Below are 17,138 nucleotides of genomic sequence, written 5' to 3'. Positions count from 1 at the left end.
ACAAGATTAACTCATCAAAAGAAATTCTTAAGCTATGGATTAACAAACTACTCAAAACCATGCCATTAAAACCGTTCCATAATCTTAGTTCCATTGTCACTATGAAACTATAAGCCATACAACTATGAGATTAAATAATCTAAGACAAGAGTATGTAAATCAACATAGTCATTCAAACATTCAAAATCTTCATTACAATTTGTAACATGCTCTAGACCATGGAACTAGCCAAATATACATTTCATTCCCCAAAATAAATCAAAAACTAGACATGCTTACAAGGTAGAGCTTCATCACCTCCCTAGATGGAGGTTTAGTTACCCATTGATGCACTAGAGGAAGGAGGAAGCAAAGCCTTGACCTCTATTTTCGAGCTCCCCTCTTCTAGATCCAAGAACACACCTTTCTTGCTCTCTCCTCTATCTTGTAAAAATGAAGCTTATGAAATGTGTGGCTCTTATCCCTCTTATCTACCACCAAACTAGGCTCTCTCTCTCCTCCAAAAATATCCCCAACCACCTCATAAAAGTGGGCCATCCAAAATTAGAAATTTCAGAGCACAAGTGGGCTGTCTCGTGGAGCAAACTGCCCAAATTTCGAGTGCTCGAGCCCTTATTTCGAGTGCTCGAAATTAGGGCAGAATTGCATCCGGAAATGGCCCATTTTCAGCCACTTGCATCTTGGGTTCCTCAATTCTAATTTCCCTCTTTAATGGTTGGTTGGAGATGTTGGTTGGTGGGGGTTTCTAGAGCCTTATCTCTAGAAGAGAAGAGAGGGAAGCCACATAATACATTAAGCTTCATTTTTACAAGATAGAGGAGAGAGGAGAGAGCAAGAAAGGTGTGTTCTTGGAGCTCGAAGAGGGGAGCTCGAAATTGGAGGTCAAGGCTTTGCTTCCTCCTTCCTCTAGTGCATCAATGGGTAACTAAACCTCCATCTAGGGAGGTGATGAAGCTCTACCTTGTAAGCATGTCTAGTTTTTGATTTATTTTGGGGAATGAAATGTATATTTGGCTAGTTCCATGGTCTAGAGCATGTTACAAATTGTAATGAAGATTTTGAATGTTTGAATGACTATGTTGATTTACATACTCTTGTCTTAGATTATTTAATCTCATAGTTGTATGGCTTATAGTTTCATAGTGACAATGGAACTAAGATTATGGAACGGTTTTAATGGCATGGTTTTGAGTAGTTTGTTAATCCATAGCTTAAGAATTTCTTTTGATGAGTTAATCTTGTGACTTGATATCATGTGCTTCCACCAATTGATTAATTGTTTGACAATCTCTAGCTTAGTGAGCATGTCTAGGGTTGCATCTTAGTTTAGGTAACTCAACCATGTGAAGCTTTGATAGGTTGTTCTTACTCTTTGATTAATTGAATTTCTTGAAGATATTACAGTAGTCATGTATTATTATATATCAAGGTCATTTCTACATTAATTCCCCAAATCAATCATATAATTAGCTTGTGTAGAGGTTTGGAGTGGATTCACTTCCCTAGATTTCCTTCTCTAAATCTTCTCTTTTAATCTCCTTCAATTTATTGTTTTATGCATTCTGAATTTGTAGTTTAGTGACAAACAAAACAAACCCTCGATGAACACCCCTTATCACTCTAAAATGACTCTAGACACTTAGGTTGCCATAGATTAGCGTAGTCCCAGTGGTTCGACTTACCCGACCAATAGCCCTATTTTACAATGATTCGTGCTATTGCGAAGGTTGATGTATGATTGACCAACCGATCAATTTTTGGCGCCGTTGCCAGGGACTGCAAACGGTTTAGCAACCGAAGTTTCTAGGGTTAAATTTAGTTTGATTGTGAATACTGTGTTTTGTGAATATTTCTTATGTGGTTTAACCATTTTTGTGTTGTAAGTGAGATTCTAGGAACTCGAAGCTCGCCGTGGGAATGCTAGCAAATTGTAAGTCTAGAGGACCGCAGGTAAGTCTCTTGACCTTCTAGTTTCGAATTGTGAATATCGTGCATGTGTTAAGCTTAGAAGTAGATAAATTGCAAGCCCTTGTCGAGGCTAATCTTTATTGTGTATTTTCAATTCCAAGCATCGGTCCTTGTCGTGGCCATTTACATTTTTGTCTTGATAACTGAGGAGAAAGGGATCATTGCATGTGGGTGTTTTGGTGAAGGGTTGCTGTGTAGTTTAATTGTGTTGTATATATTTTGTGTGAATTCACCTTAATGTATCTAATCAAGTGGCTGAATTAGTCCTTAATGGGGAGTAATTTTCCTTCAACTCAATTTTACACACCACATGAGTTTTGTGCCTTTTGCTCTAGTCATACACATCATACAAGAGAATGTCTTCCAACGAGACAATTCTCGGACTTTTATCTAGAGCAACCAAATGAGAATTTCTCTGAACCGGGTAGTGATCCATACTTCAATGGTTATGACTCGGGTAGGGGAGATCACCAAAATTTCTTGTGGCATGACATGGAAAATTCAGCCCCACAATCTCATGGGCAACATTTTCAAGCCAATTTTCAACCCAATGATCATTATTTCCAGCCCTCTTCTCCTTTTCCACCGTCTCCATTGGATGAGCTAATTGTTGCTAACAAACAAATGATGGAATCTATGCACACGCAAATGATGGACTCCAACAATCAATTATTGGCTTCCCTTGCTAGCATGCAATCCACAGTAGAGTCTATCAATCAAGTGGTACCATATCACCAGTCCCAAGTTAGTGCAATGATAGATGACCAAATATCTCAAATTCAACAAAGGATTAATGCTAAAAATCATGAAGAGGAGGAAACATTTTCATTTGAATTTATGGCCAATCCAAAAGAAAATTCTATGAATGATGAGATTACTCCTAGTAACTTTCATCATGAGAATGATCAAGTGGTCATCACATATGAAAATGATGAAATAGTGGTTGAAGATCAAATTGTTGCCACTCATAAAATGGAAGAATTTGTGGTTAAAAATGAGGAAAAAGATGATGAGATTGCATCCTTTAAAACTCCAGAACAACCCTTAAATAATCCTTTGCTTGATGCACCTCCTTCAATGGAGGATCCTCTAAAAGCTTGTTTGGCTCATTTCAATTGTGAGGATTTTAATGTTGACAATTCTATTTCGGAGGTGAATTCTTTGCTTAATATTCATCCACCTATTCATTCTCTTCCTTGGTCAACATCAAATGTATCTCTTTCTTGGGAGCTTGCATCTCATCCCATTCCCTCACTTGAGTTGTCTCGAGTTGTTGAGCCCGAACCGCCGGATAAGTGTGAGGAGGATGTTAAAATTTTGAAGGATAAGTTGTCGAGCATTCCCGTGCTCAATATAACCCTTCAAAAGCCTTTGCTAGGTGCACTCTCACCTATTCCATCTTCCTATAATCCAAATCAGCCCCATAGTCCAAAGTTCTTCATTGAGGATGAAGAGTGGATTGAGGTCTTTCCATTACCTCTTTCCAACTTTTGTCTTCAAGCTCTTTTTCTTCCGCTTCCAAACGAACTTTCTTACTTAGGGAAGCTTGAATCTCTAGAGAGATATGGTATAGGGTAAGGAGGACTAACCTGATCTCGGTTTTTCTAGCTATCGAGATTTTTGAGGATTAGTGCCTGCTCTAACTTCGTCTAGCTATCGACATTAAATTTAGCAAAGCAAGGGAAGAAATTCTTTCGATGTTCAAGCTTCCCTCTCCCAATAAAATTACCTGAGCCTTGAGTTTTTTGGAAATTCGCTAAGGAAAGCCAAAAATTTGACCTCCTCCGGAAGTGTTTCTAATTGCGTTCGAAACTTCACATTAGGCTTTCCTAGACCTTCTGAAACTTTTTCTTTCACTCCTGCAAATTTTTAGCTCTATCCGGCAATTTCATTGGCTTTGGAATGCTACTCATGTGCATAAAATCTCATTTTTATTGCATTCTTAAAAAAAAAAAAATTCTCAAAAATTTTCAATGAATCGTGTGAGGTTGCAAAAGCTTAAAGTGATGTGGAATGGTTTGAAAATTTTCCCAAATTGTTGCAAAGTTTGAAAATTTCCATGCATTGGAGATGTTGAGAAGAAGGAAGAAGCTCCATTCATGCATTGGATTGAGGTTGACAAGTTTTTTTTTTTTTTAAAAAAAATTCCATGCATTAGAGAAAAGTTGCCAAGTTTAAAATTTTTTTACATTCATCCAAGCATTGGTGCACAATTGCAAAGTTTGAAGAATTTTCAAAAAATTAATCCATGCATTGGATTGACATTGCAAGTTTTAAAAATTTTTCCATGAATTGTGTGATGTTGCATTGAAGAGATATTCAAAAATTCCAAAATTTTCAAATTCATTCAAAGTCTGGAAATTTTCCAAAGATGATGCAATTTGAAAATTTTCTTCAATTCATTCAAGCATTATGAGACAATTTGAAAATTTTCAGAAATTCTTCCATTCCATGGGAATGACATGCAAAATTTTTTGTTTCCAAGTCGCCAACTTGCAAAATTCCTGGAATGATGTTGCAAATGCATGAAAATGCATGCAATAGTGCTCACTGTCTCCCATGGAATGAGATTGCAAATGCAAATGCATGGAATTTCCATGCATGGACTCCATTTTGAACACCTTCCATTTCCATGTTGCTCACATTCCATATTCCATTGCAACAAATTCAACTTCCATGGTGCTCACTGTCTTGCATGTTTTCCCTTTCACTCCTTGCTTCAGTCCTCACAGCCGAGCTCACCCCTAGCCTACTGAGCCAATTTCGTGCCCTCCAAATCCCATTCAGATTGCTCCAAATTACCACACCAATTTTGCATGCTCACTGCCCAAGTTTAGAGCGCTCTAGCTTCTATTTGGATTGCTCCAAACTTCTCCACCATCATTCCGAGGCTGCTGCTTGTATTTAGAGCACTCTAATTCCATTTTAGAGTGCTCTAAATGTGAACCAATCTCATCCCAAGCTACTGCCTTCATTTAGAGCACTCTAGCTCCTATTTGGAGTGCTCTAAATGTGAACCATCAATCCCAAGTTCACTGCCTTCATTTAGACCACTCTAGCTTCCATTTAGAGTGCTCTAAATTTTCAGCCCAACATCCCGCAACCACTGTCTCCAATTCGAGCACTCGAAGGCCAAGCTTCGAGTGCTCGTAGCTGCTATCCCACTGTAACCCAACATACCGAACTCTCTGTCTTCAAATCGAGCACTCGAAATCCCATTTCGAGTGCTCGAAATCTCTTTCTCACCCAAGTCAACAACCATGCAAACCTCTCACTCTCGACATCCACCCATAAACCATGTAAACCCATGCACATCCATGCAACCACAACCCTTCATTCTCTCTGTCTCATCCCACACTCATGCCCACCTCTCTGTTTGTTTTTCGAGCACTCGAAGCCAAGCTTCGAGTGCTCGCAACTGCATTCCACCTTCAGCCCAAACATCCCGAGCCCTCGCAGCCAACTCCAACCTCCTGTCCACCACCCTCAACCCCTCTACAACAAACCATGCCAACCATACAACCTTCATCAATCTCTCTCCCACTCACAACCAAAAACAAACCACCCATCATGCATGTAAGCTCCCACATCCTCACCAACCCTCACCTTCTCCCTCTCGGCAACTTCACTCTCACCACCCAACTTTCTTCCTCTTTCTCTCTTAACCCAAGCAACCACAATGCATGAATCACCATGCATCCAACCGAGTCACAAACCAACTTCCCTCTCCACCATGCAATCCTCATGCAACCCAAGCAACCTAACTACACACCATGCATGCATGCGACCATGCAGGTGCCACAACAAACCAATCTCGGCTACCACAAACTTCACTCTCTCGGCATCTTGCATACACCATCAACTTGCACCACCTCAGCCCACAAACTCACCTCTCGGCAACCCCTCATCATCCTCAACCAACCAGCCACCAACAAACCTCCACCAACTAACCAACCTCCCAACCTCACCACTCAACACTTCACATCTCGGCTTCCCAACATCCCACCACCCTTCACACTCAACCAACTCCACACCAACCAACCCTCACACAAGCCTTCTCTCTCTCGGCATCCTCTATTTTCCCAACTATCCAACCAACCTCACCAAACTTCCTCATCTCACCCCACCATGCATGTCACCATCTCTCTCTCGGCACCTTCACTCCCTAACCACCCACCACCCTTCACACTCAATCAACCCCATCCTCAATTCCTCCACAACACCCTTATGCATGCCATTCAAAAAAAAAAAAAAAAAATGGCACACTTTTGGCATTCTTTTGCTATCCATTTTAAACTTGTGGCTAATGTCTGCATTTGTGTTTTATTTGGATTTTTATCTTGCACTACAATTCAGGTTAGTGTTTTTAATTCTATTTTGATTTTTCTTAAGAGCCTATGCTTTTACATGTGTATATTAGTTATGTTTTGCTAGGTCTTCATGTCCAAGTTTGGGGGAAACACTTGCACATTCACATAGATGGAAACCTTTGCCTTCCTCACTCGAGTTGGTATTATTGTTCTTTAACCCTCTCTGCTCTTATTTTGTTTCACTTGTCTTCACACATTGAGGACAATGTGACATTCAAGTTTGGGGGTGCATTAGGACATTTTTGGTTTTGCATTTTTGCTAAGCAATGATAGTATAACTTGACACTTGTCGGAGATGAAACATATGTTTAATACCTTGTGTATAGAAGCAATTGAAATTTTTGAAAATAAAGAAAAATTTGAGTTGAAATGATCATGTAGATTCAAATTAGTCTGTATAAATGTCTCAATTAAATTCTCGCTGGATTTGACACTCTTTTAAGCTTCACAATGCACAGATGCACATTGGAAACTTAACTGTGAGGCATGCAACTTGATCGACCTTGACCTTGGCCTAGTTAATTTGATTTGATGAACCTGATAGATGAATATCTTTGGCATGATTTAAGTTGTCTAAAAAAAAAAAAAAAAAAAACTGAGAAAGAAAGAAAAAAATGACCAGTTGACGTTCGTAGCCTTTCCAACTCGAGCTATTAAGCCCTAGGAGTGTCTCTACACTTAGCACCCTAAAGCAGTCTGGTTTGGGAGTTGTTGGCCTAACGCTTGCTACAAGGGTTGGTTAGAAAGCTTAAGGGACTTAAACATTGCACGGTCATTCAAAAAAATAAACTAGTAATAAACATGGTTCGTTGGAGTTCGTAGCCTTTCCAACTTGAGCTATTAAGCTCTATGGAGTGTCTCTACACTTAGCACCCTAAAGCCATCTGGTTTGGGAGTTGTTGGCCTAACGCTTGCTATAAGGGTTGGTTAGAAAGCTTAAAGGACTTCAGCATTGCACAACCATTCTATGTTTCGCTTATGAGTTACAATAAATTGTCAACAGGCAACAAAAGTTGTCTTGAAAATAAAATCATGCCTTGGGGACTTCATTTAAAGGGGAATTCAATGATTTGAAAACTTGTGCTTGGGAATTGGAAAAGAAAGTAAAAGCCGCATGTTGAGAATCCAATTCACTTTCACTGAAGGTAGAGTTGATTTCCATTCAAGAGATGATAATTGAGTTATTTATATAGACTTTGATGTTGAGGCATGTATGTGGAAATGTGTTTAGCCAATTTTTGTATCAATGTTTCATATATGCAAGGTAGTCTTCCCAATGACCCCATCTCCAGCTCTTTTTCTGTTTCAAGTTATTTTTAAGCCATGTATATATCTCATTTTACCATGGATGATATTTTTGTAGTAGCATGCCCATGGTTGTCTTTTCATTAAGTTTTTCATTGTAGTTTTGCTAAGGGACTAGCAAAATGTAAGTTTGGGGGTGTGATAAGCGCCGAATACTGTATATTCAAGCGCCCTAAATTGCATTAGTTAAGTCCGTTGTTTGTTTAATTAAGTAAATTATCTTCATTTGTGTGTTTTTTTTATATATTTTCAGGTCCATTTGCCAAAAAAGGAGCAAAATCAAGGCTTTGTGGAGTCTTGGCCATCAAAAGGCACAATTCTGAATTTCTGGCAACAGTGGAGTCAGGACTTTGCTCGCCATTTTGACCTTGTAAACTTGAGAAATGGACTTCCATTATAAAATGGCATATTTAGAGCTCTGAATCAGCTTTCCAAATCTTCAAGCAGTTCATCATTTGGAGCTCGGAGCAGAGAGTTATGGCCTTGTTACCAGAGGTACGCAGAACTGCCTGGCAGCAATGAAATTCTGCCTTAATCTTCATTTTCAACCAACCATCCTTGAGAATTGGATCTCCACCAAAACATGAAGTTTTTAGAGCTCTGAATTAGATTTCCAAATCTTCAAACTATTTATCATTTGGAGTTTAGAGCGCAAAGTTATGGCCGTTTTACCAAAGTAGGTCCGGGCGGAGCAAACCAAGCATAGGGCATTCTGGCCAATTTTCGAGTGCTCGAGGCCTTATTTCGAGTGCTCGAAATTAGGGCAGATTGCTTCACGAGATCAGCAGTAGAGTCAGGACTTTGCTCGCCATTTTGACCCAGAAAGCTCGAGAACTGGACTTCCATCATAACATGAAAGATTTAGAGCTCCGAATTAGCTTTCTAAATCTTCAAACGGTTCATCGTTCGGAGCTCGGAGCAGAGAGTTATGGCCTTGTTACCAGAGGTGCGCAGAACTACCTAGCAGCAATGAAATTCTGCCTTGATCTTCATTTTCGACCAACCATCCTTGAGAATTGGATCTCTACCAAAACATGAGGTATTTAAAGCTCTGAATTAGCTTTCCAAATGTTCAAACGGTTCATCATTCAAAGTTCGGAGCGCAAAGTTATGGCTATTTAACCAAAGTAGGTTTGGGCGAAGCAAGGCAAGAATGGAGCATTCTGCTCCAATTTCGAGTGCTCGAGCCCTTATTTCGAGTGCTCGAAATTAGGGCAGAATTGCATCCGGAAATGGCCTATTTTCAGCCACTTGCATCTTGGGTTCCTCAATTCTAATTTCCCTCTTTAATGGTTGGTTGGAGATGTTGGTTGGTGGGGGTTTCTAGAGCCTTATCTCTAGAAGAGAAGAGAGGGAAGCCACATAATACATTAAGCTTCATTTTTACAAGATAGAGGAGAGAGGAGAGAGCAAGAAAGGTGTGTTCTTAGAGCTCGAAGAGGGGAGCTCGAAAATGGAGGTCAAGGCTTTGCTTCCTCCTTCCTCTAGTGCATCAATGGGTAACTAAACCTCCATCTAGGGAGGTGATGAAGCTCTACCTTGTAAGCATGTTTAGTTTTTGATTTATTTTGGGGAATGAAATGTATATTTGGCTAGTTCCATGGTCTAGAGTATGTTACAAATTGTAAGATTTTGAATGTTTGAATGACTATGTTGATTTACATGCTCTTGTCTTAGATTATTTAATCTCATAGTTGTATGGCTTATAGTTTCATAGTGACAATGGAACTAAGATTATGGAACGGTTTTAATGGCATGGTTTTGAGTAGTTTGTTAATCCATAGCTTAAGAATTTCTTTAGATGAGTTAATCTTGTGACTTGATATCATGTGCTTCCACCAATTGATTAATTGTTTGACAATCTCTAGCTTAGTGAGCATGTCTAGGGTTGCATCTTAGTTTAGGTAACTCAACCATGTGAAGCTTTGATAGGTTGTTCTTACTATTTAATTAATTAAATTTCTTGAAGATATTATAGTAGTCATGTATTATTATATATCAAGGTCATTTCTACATTAATTCCCCAAATCAATCATATAATTAGCTTGTGTAGAGGTTTGGAGTGGATTCACTTCCCTAGACTTCCTTCTCTAAATCTTCTCTTTTAATCTCCTTCAATTTATTGTTTTATGCATTCTGAATTTGTAGTTTAGTGACAAACAAAACAAACCCTCTATGAACACCCCTTATCACTCTAAAATGACTCTAGACACTTAGGTTGCCATAGATTAGCGCAGTCCCAGTGGTTCGACTTAACCGACCAATAGCCCTATTTTACAATGATTCGTGCTATTGCGAAGGTTGATGTATGATTGACCAACCGATCACCCGGTGTCTGTAACCTTCTCCTTTGCCTGCTCACCCACTTTGACGTAACGAGAAGACTCTTTGCGAGTCAAAACCATGGTGCTACACACATAAGGGACAAGGCCAACAACAATGCAAGTCATTAAGACCTAATGCGACTCATGCCATGAATGCATGAAACAAGTATTATACAATAGAAATAAGAAATGTATGCAATATACAGTCATGCTAAAATATACAAGCATATACAACATGCCAACACCAATAAGCATATACAAAATGCTAAGGCATACAAGCATATACAACTTACTAAAACATTTAAGGTAGACTCCAAAGCATACTACCACATAAGCGTGTAAACATGTTATTAAATCAAAGTATGTTATCAAGAAACACGTAACCACATCAAATCAAGTCAACAAAAGTATGATATGCACCCAAAATCCATCGTCCTAAGATTTTCGAACCTTGGAGCTTTGATACCACTTGTCGTGACCCATAATTTTTAACCCGATGCATAGTGTTTCCCATACGTTAACCCGGTAACAAATTCGAAATGTGGAAGCAAATGATAAAACTGTAGTCCTTTGAGATAGAAATCATCTCTAAGACACCAATGTGATATTCCATGAGGTCACAGAACTCAAGAAAAGCGAATGAGCAAACGAGTGTCAAAACGGGCTAATCCGTCAATTAAGGGCAAAAAGGTCAATTCATAATTAAAAAGGGGAGAATTGACTCTAAATAATTCAAACAAGGTGAATACAATCTAATCTAATCATTTCACAGCATTCCAAGAGGTTGTAAGAACTTTGGACAAGAATTCCACAAAATGCCTTTTCTCGGTTTAAGCAAAAACTGACACTGTCCCACTAAAACATGAATAACTCCCACTTTGATTGGAATTTGAGAATGGAATTGGTACCATTGGAAACCTGACTCAAAAGAATTGAGTTTGGGCTCAAGAATCACCCCATTTGGATTAAAAATGAAGAAGTTATGATCATTTGAAGTTGGAACTTCAGTGCTAAAACTAAATCTAGAAGACTAGGGTATGAGAGCTATTTCGGTCAACCGAAACTTACAGAAACTTTTCTAAAATCATGTTTTTGAAGGTTGGTTACATCGGTAGACCGAAATAAGCCATCGGTTGACCGAAATAGACCATCGGTCGACCGAAAAGGTCCTGAACAGTGAAAAAGCCTACTGGAAATGAGTTTTTACTGTGCAATGAGTTTCCCAAAAATCATCCGTCGACCGAAATGGAGTTTTGGACGACTGAAACACCTCGAAAAGCTGCTTTAAGACCTGCTATATGCCAAATGTTTTAAGGTTTAACCCGTGTTTCAAATCCCCTCATGAATTGGTTCAAAAATGAAAGTTTAAAACTGATTTTTAATGAGATTTGAGTATGTGAGTATGTCAACAACCCTAAAATAATTAAATGAATGTATTACAACAACTTATGGCCTTATACATATCCATTACAAGAATTTCATATACCAAACCTCCAAAGTTGGTTTAAATACATTTTTGTAGCAAAAGTTGGTAAATGAACATAAGTGCTAAAGTAAACATGCTTACAATGTCAAAGTGAATACTTAAGTATCATTACACATCAAAGAAGTTACATTAGCTTCTAAAATACCATACATGCATGGTATGCAAATATATGACATCAAAAGTATAGAATACTAAACACTTGCATGTTAATATACATATACGCTTCAAATTGCTTATAAGCCTCTAATGATGATGAACATCCAAGAACATAGTCTCTTTACCTGTAAAACAACCCAAACCACTAGGGTGAGTAATCAAGTTACTCGTAGGATTTGGTGCATGCACATACCCTATAGTTTTAAGTATAATACAAACCAAACATAGACCATTACAAGGGTGCATTCCACCTAACGTCTATGTTCCCATGGTATTCTAAGGGATCATCTCAAGCTATACAAATGTTTGAAACGATAAACACGTAGCATCTAAGTATACATAAACAAGTATACTAACCAAATTAAAACTAAGATTACCAAATCACAAGCTACAAGAAATCTATGATTTATAACTTGGAATATAATGTGAAATCAAATATGGAAAAACTAGGATATGTGGCTACGAGACTATACAAGTTATTTCGGGTAATTACGACCCACAAGGTACAACCTAGTGCGCACTATGACTTAGGATAATTCTTACCCTCTGTACTAGAGCCAAACCCTAGCCATCAATATTTCATATCCTTACAAACTTCCAAAAATCAATAAGTCCATGACATTTATATAATCTCAATGTATGAAACTACCTACCAAGCACAAGTAGGGTGAAACCACACAAATCATGCCCAAATGTTTCATGTCTAAAGTGGCAAGCTAATGATACTACACATTATGCCATATGAATTTGATATTAATGTAGGCACTAATCATGCAATATAGTAATTTACCTACAAGTAATTTCAAGTGCTATATGCAAGATCTTCATACTAGACTTTTAATGAAATCTCCATTTCTTAGCAACATAAGTGCAATTTCAAGATATTCATAATAAACCCTCAATGAAATCACAAGTATTAGGCAAATCTTTAAACAATGACCTACCTATACAATTTAATACTCATATACATGCTTTAATCCACAAATCCTAAGTCAAGCATATAAAATCTCTATTTACATACAAATATAAGAATTTAAAAGGCATGTAATCAATATATATTAAGCTCCAATATATATAAAATCCAAAGAGGATAAACATACAACCACCCCTACCTCAATAGAGAATTGTATCTTTATAATCCAAAGCAACCAAGCTTAAAATGAAAAACCAAATTAGGGTTTTGTAGAGGAGAGTGAGAGGAAGATAAAGTATTCCAAGCTTATAAGTCTAAGGTGACTGGAAAGAGGTCAAAAATGAAGTTAAAGCCTTGAGTCAAGTTTTTCCTTCCATGGTGGCTAAGTTAGGGTTCTTGAGAGGAAAGTGATGAAATGAAATAAAGACATAAACCCTAACTAAATGTGGTGGGATTCTCCACTCACTAGGTGCTCTTGCACTACCTCACACACACACATACAATGCAAGACCAATTGTGAGACCTACACTTGTCATCATCCTAAGTAAACTTCCAAGACTTAGCATTGAGCCTACACTTGTCAACCATCCATGCCAACAAGTGCTCTTATCCTGGGCAAAGAAATGGGTGAATCTCCACCCTCCATGTGTCATGAGATTAAGTCTCCAAGTGGTTCCACCACAAAACCAACAAGTGGCACCATAGGAAAGTGACACTTTTCACATTTTTTAGAATTTGCAAAAAGGTCCCTTTTTGAAAATATCTTCCAAATTAAATTACAAAATGGTCCCTAAGACGAAAAATAATTACTTTAATTAATTACACTAAAACCCCAAAAGTCATAAATAATTACAAGAAGTTATGCATCTATGCCCTTTATAAGAAAAATAAACATTTAACATGCTTTTCTACAAGAGTAAAAATTTAGATATCATGAAAATTAAATATCATGGATGTACGAAAAGACGCAATCAAATCCGCGCACAAAAAGTGAGGTTATGGAAGGAAAAATAATAAACGAGAAAATGGCAAAATAGGGAAAAAGACGAAAAAAGAAATTACCGAAAAAAGAAAAGAAGGAAAATGACCGGTCATTACAATTTACATCAAGGATTTTATTAAATTAGAATTTGAAAATTGATAAATAATTTAATATATGGACTATTTGGTCAAGCACAATTGATTATAGATTGAATTTTCAACAGTAACTCTAAAGCTATTCCGAAATGTTTAGATCAAACATGGTACTTAATTTAAATATGTTTGTTCTCAAGTGTGGAAAGAATTATTTGGTCCATTTGGGTTTGGTTTAGGTTTTGAATCCTTTCCTACTGCAATCGTGGGATATAATAATTAATGAGAGTAGTATAATATAATTTGTTAAATTGAATTTTTTTAGGTAATTACGGTTATTATATTTTGTGTGAGTAGTATAGTACAATTTGAATTTATTATATTTTGTGTGAGTAGTAGTATACTGCAAAATTTAGTACTACACTTGATCTTAGCCAAAAGGCTGAGAAGGTATGATTATTATTTGTTTAGCTCTATAGTTTTATAAGATGTTTTCATGTAATCTTTTTTACTTAAAACTAATGTGGGACTTTGTAATTTGAATTAAACTCTTTTTATATTTTGTTAATTTGAATTAATTTTAATTTTATTAGGTAATTTTGAGTTTTATAGAATTTTTATCGTGCGATATAATAATTAATGAGAGTTCTTTATTGTGAATTAAACTCTTTTATATTAATTTTGAGTTTTATAGAATTTATATCAATTAATAAATAAATACTGAAACTCTTTGCACAAAGGCCGAGAACGAGAAAGCAGTACTACACTTGATCTTAGCTAAAAGACCAAGAAAGGTTAGCCAAAAGGCCGACCCAAAAAAATTTAGTACTGCACTTGATCTTAGCCAAAAGGCCGAGAAGGTATGATTATTATTTATTTACCTCTACAGTTTTATAAGAGGATTTCATGTAATCCTTTTTACTTAAAACCAATGTGGGACTTTGTAATTTAAATTAAACTCTTTTAATATTTTGTTAATTTTAATTAATTTTAATTTTATTAGGTAATTTTGAGTTTTATAGAATTTATATCAATTAATAAATAAATACTTATTTTGTTAATTTGAATTAATTTTAATTTTATTAGGTAATTTTGAGTTTTATATAATTTATATCGTGGGATATAATAATTAATGAGAGCTCTTTTTTGTAAATTAAACTCTTTTATATTTTGTTAATTTGAATTAATTTAAATTTTATTAGGTAATTTTGAGTTTTATAGAATTTATATCAATTCAATTAATAAATAAATACTGAAACTCTTTGCACAAAGGCCGAGAAAGTAATACTACACTTGATCTTAGCCAAAAGACCAAGACAGGTTAGCCAAAAGGCCGACCCAAAAAAATTTAGTATTACACTTGATCTTAGCCAAAAGACCTAGAAGGTGTGATTATTATTTCTTTAGCTCTATAGTTTAGAAGAGGCTTTCATGTTATCCTTTTTACTTAAAAGCAATGTGGGACTTTGTAATTTGAATTAAACTCTTTTTATATTTTGTTAATTTGAATTAATTTTAATTTTATTAGGTAATTTTGAGTTTTATAGAATTTATATCGTGGGATAAAATAATTAATGAGTGCTCTTTATTGTGAATTAAACTCTTTTATATTTTGTTAATTTAAATTTTATTAGGTAATTTTGAGTTTTATAGAATTTATATCAATTAATAAATAAATATCGAAACGGCCGAGAAAGTAGTACTACACTTGATCTTAGCCAAAAGACCAAGAAAGGTTAGCCAAAAGGCCGACTCAAAAAAATTTAGTACTACACTTGATCTTAGCCAAAAGGCCGAGAAAGTATGATTATTATTTCTTTAGTTTTATAGTTTTATAAGAGACTTTTATGTAATCCTTTTCACTTAAAACCAATGTGGGACTTTGTAATTTGAATTAAACTTTTTTTATATTTTGTTAATTTGAATTAATTTTAATTATATTAGGTAATTTTGAGTTTTATAGAATTTATATTAATTAATAAATAAATACTGAAATACTGAAATACAGAAACACGGAAACTTTTATAAGAGGCTTTCATGTAATATTTTTTACTTAAAACCAATGTGGGACTTTGTAATTTGAATTAAACTATTTTTATATCTTGATAATTTGAATTAATTTTAATTTTATTAGTTAATTTTTAGTTTTATAGAATTTATATCAATTAATAAATAAATACTTATTCTATTAATTTGAATTAATTTTAATTTTATTAGGTAATTTTGAGTTTTATAGAATTTATATTGTGGGATATAATAATTAATGAGAGCTCTTTATTGTGAATTAAACTCTTTTATATTTTGTTAGTTTAAATTAATTTGAATTTTATTAGGTAATTTTGAGTTTTATAGAATTTATATCAATTAATAAATAAATACCGAAACCCTTTGCACAAAGGCCGAGAAAATAATACTACACTTGATCTTAGCCAAAAGACCAAGAAAGGTTAGCCAAAAGGCTAACCCAAAAAAATTTAGTACTACACTTGATCTTAGCCAAAATGTTGAGAAGGTGTGATTATTATTCCTTTAACTCTATAGTTTTATAAGAGGCTTTCATGTAATCCTTTTTACTTAAAACTAATATGGGACTTTGTAATTTGAATTAAACTTTTTTTTTTTATATATTTTGTTAATTTGAATTAATTTTAATTTTATTAGATAATTTTGAGTTTTATAGAATTTATGTTAATTAATAAATAAATACTGAAATACTGAAACACTTTGCACATTTAGTAATAGTATAGATATAGATATAGAATTTATATCGTGGGATATAATAATTAATGAGAGCTCTTTATTGTGAATTAAACTCTTTTATATTTTGTTAATTTGAATTAATTTGAATTTTATTAGGTAATTTTGAGTTTTATAGAATTTATATCAATTAATAAATAAATACTAAAACTCTTTGCACAAAGGTCGAGAAAAGTAGTACTACACTTGATCTTAAGCAAAAGACCAAGAAAGGTTAGTATGATACCCCCGGATTTTCGGATGCGGGTTAGCCAGGCCCACGCCCGATTACCCGAGGATATCAAACCAATTAGCAATAATCGAACACATAATGCAATTAAAACCAAAAGAGATAAATAAAATTTGTTGAAATGAAAACTAAAATAACAATCCAATAATAGAAACCTCATAATAATTATTTCCATTGATAAATAAAAATATTCTGTTACAACTGATCCTCCACGAATACAAATCGTTCTCCAAATTATACAACTCGGGAATCCATTTAGTGGACCCCTAAAATCCCAACTGAAATTTAAACCCAAGTCTAATACATGAAATAAAATCCTAGTCATCAGTAGAATGAATGACTGTATCTGCTCAGCACGTCCACCTCTAAAACTGGAAATAACGAACACCTGTAAAAATAAAAGTGGGTTAGGCCCACATGTAAATTCTTCTCTAACTGTAATCAAAACAGTGACCCGATACGCAGATACACCCTAGATATCTCAACAATATCTATACAGTCCGTAATAGATAAATATATATATCCACACTACAGGACTCTCATTAACTATGTTGAG

At 35.4% G+C, this 17,138-nt stretch overlaps 1 pseudogene; it reads right to left on the bottom strand.

Moving 5' to 3' along the window:
* Positions 1 to 15,236: 15,236 nt before the first annotated feature.
* On the bottom strand, positions 15,237 to 15,401 carry LOC132282442 (U2 spliceosomal RNA; annotated as a pseudogene).
* Positions 15,402 to 17,138: the final 1,737 nt, after the last annotated feature.

The sequence above is a fragment of the Cornus florida genome, unplaced genomic scaffold (genome assembly GCF_030987335.1).
Source record: "Cornus florida cultivar Cherokee Brave unplaced genomic scaffold, ASM3098733v1 CherokeeBrave_3.0.0_Hap2_Chr01, whole genome shotgun sequence".
Classification (NCBI taxonomy): Eukaryota; Viridiplantae; Streptophyta; class Magnoliopsida; order Cornales; family Cornaceae; genus Cornus; species Cornus florida.
This window is presented reverse-complemented; position numbering and strand designations above follow the sequence as displayed.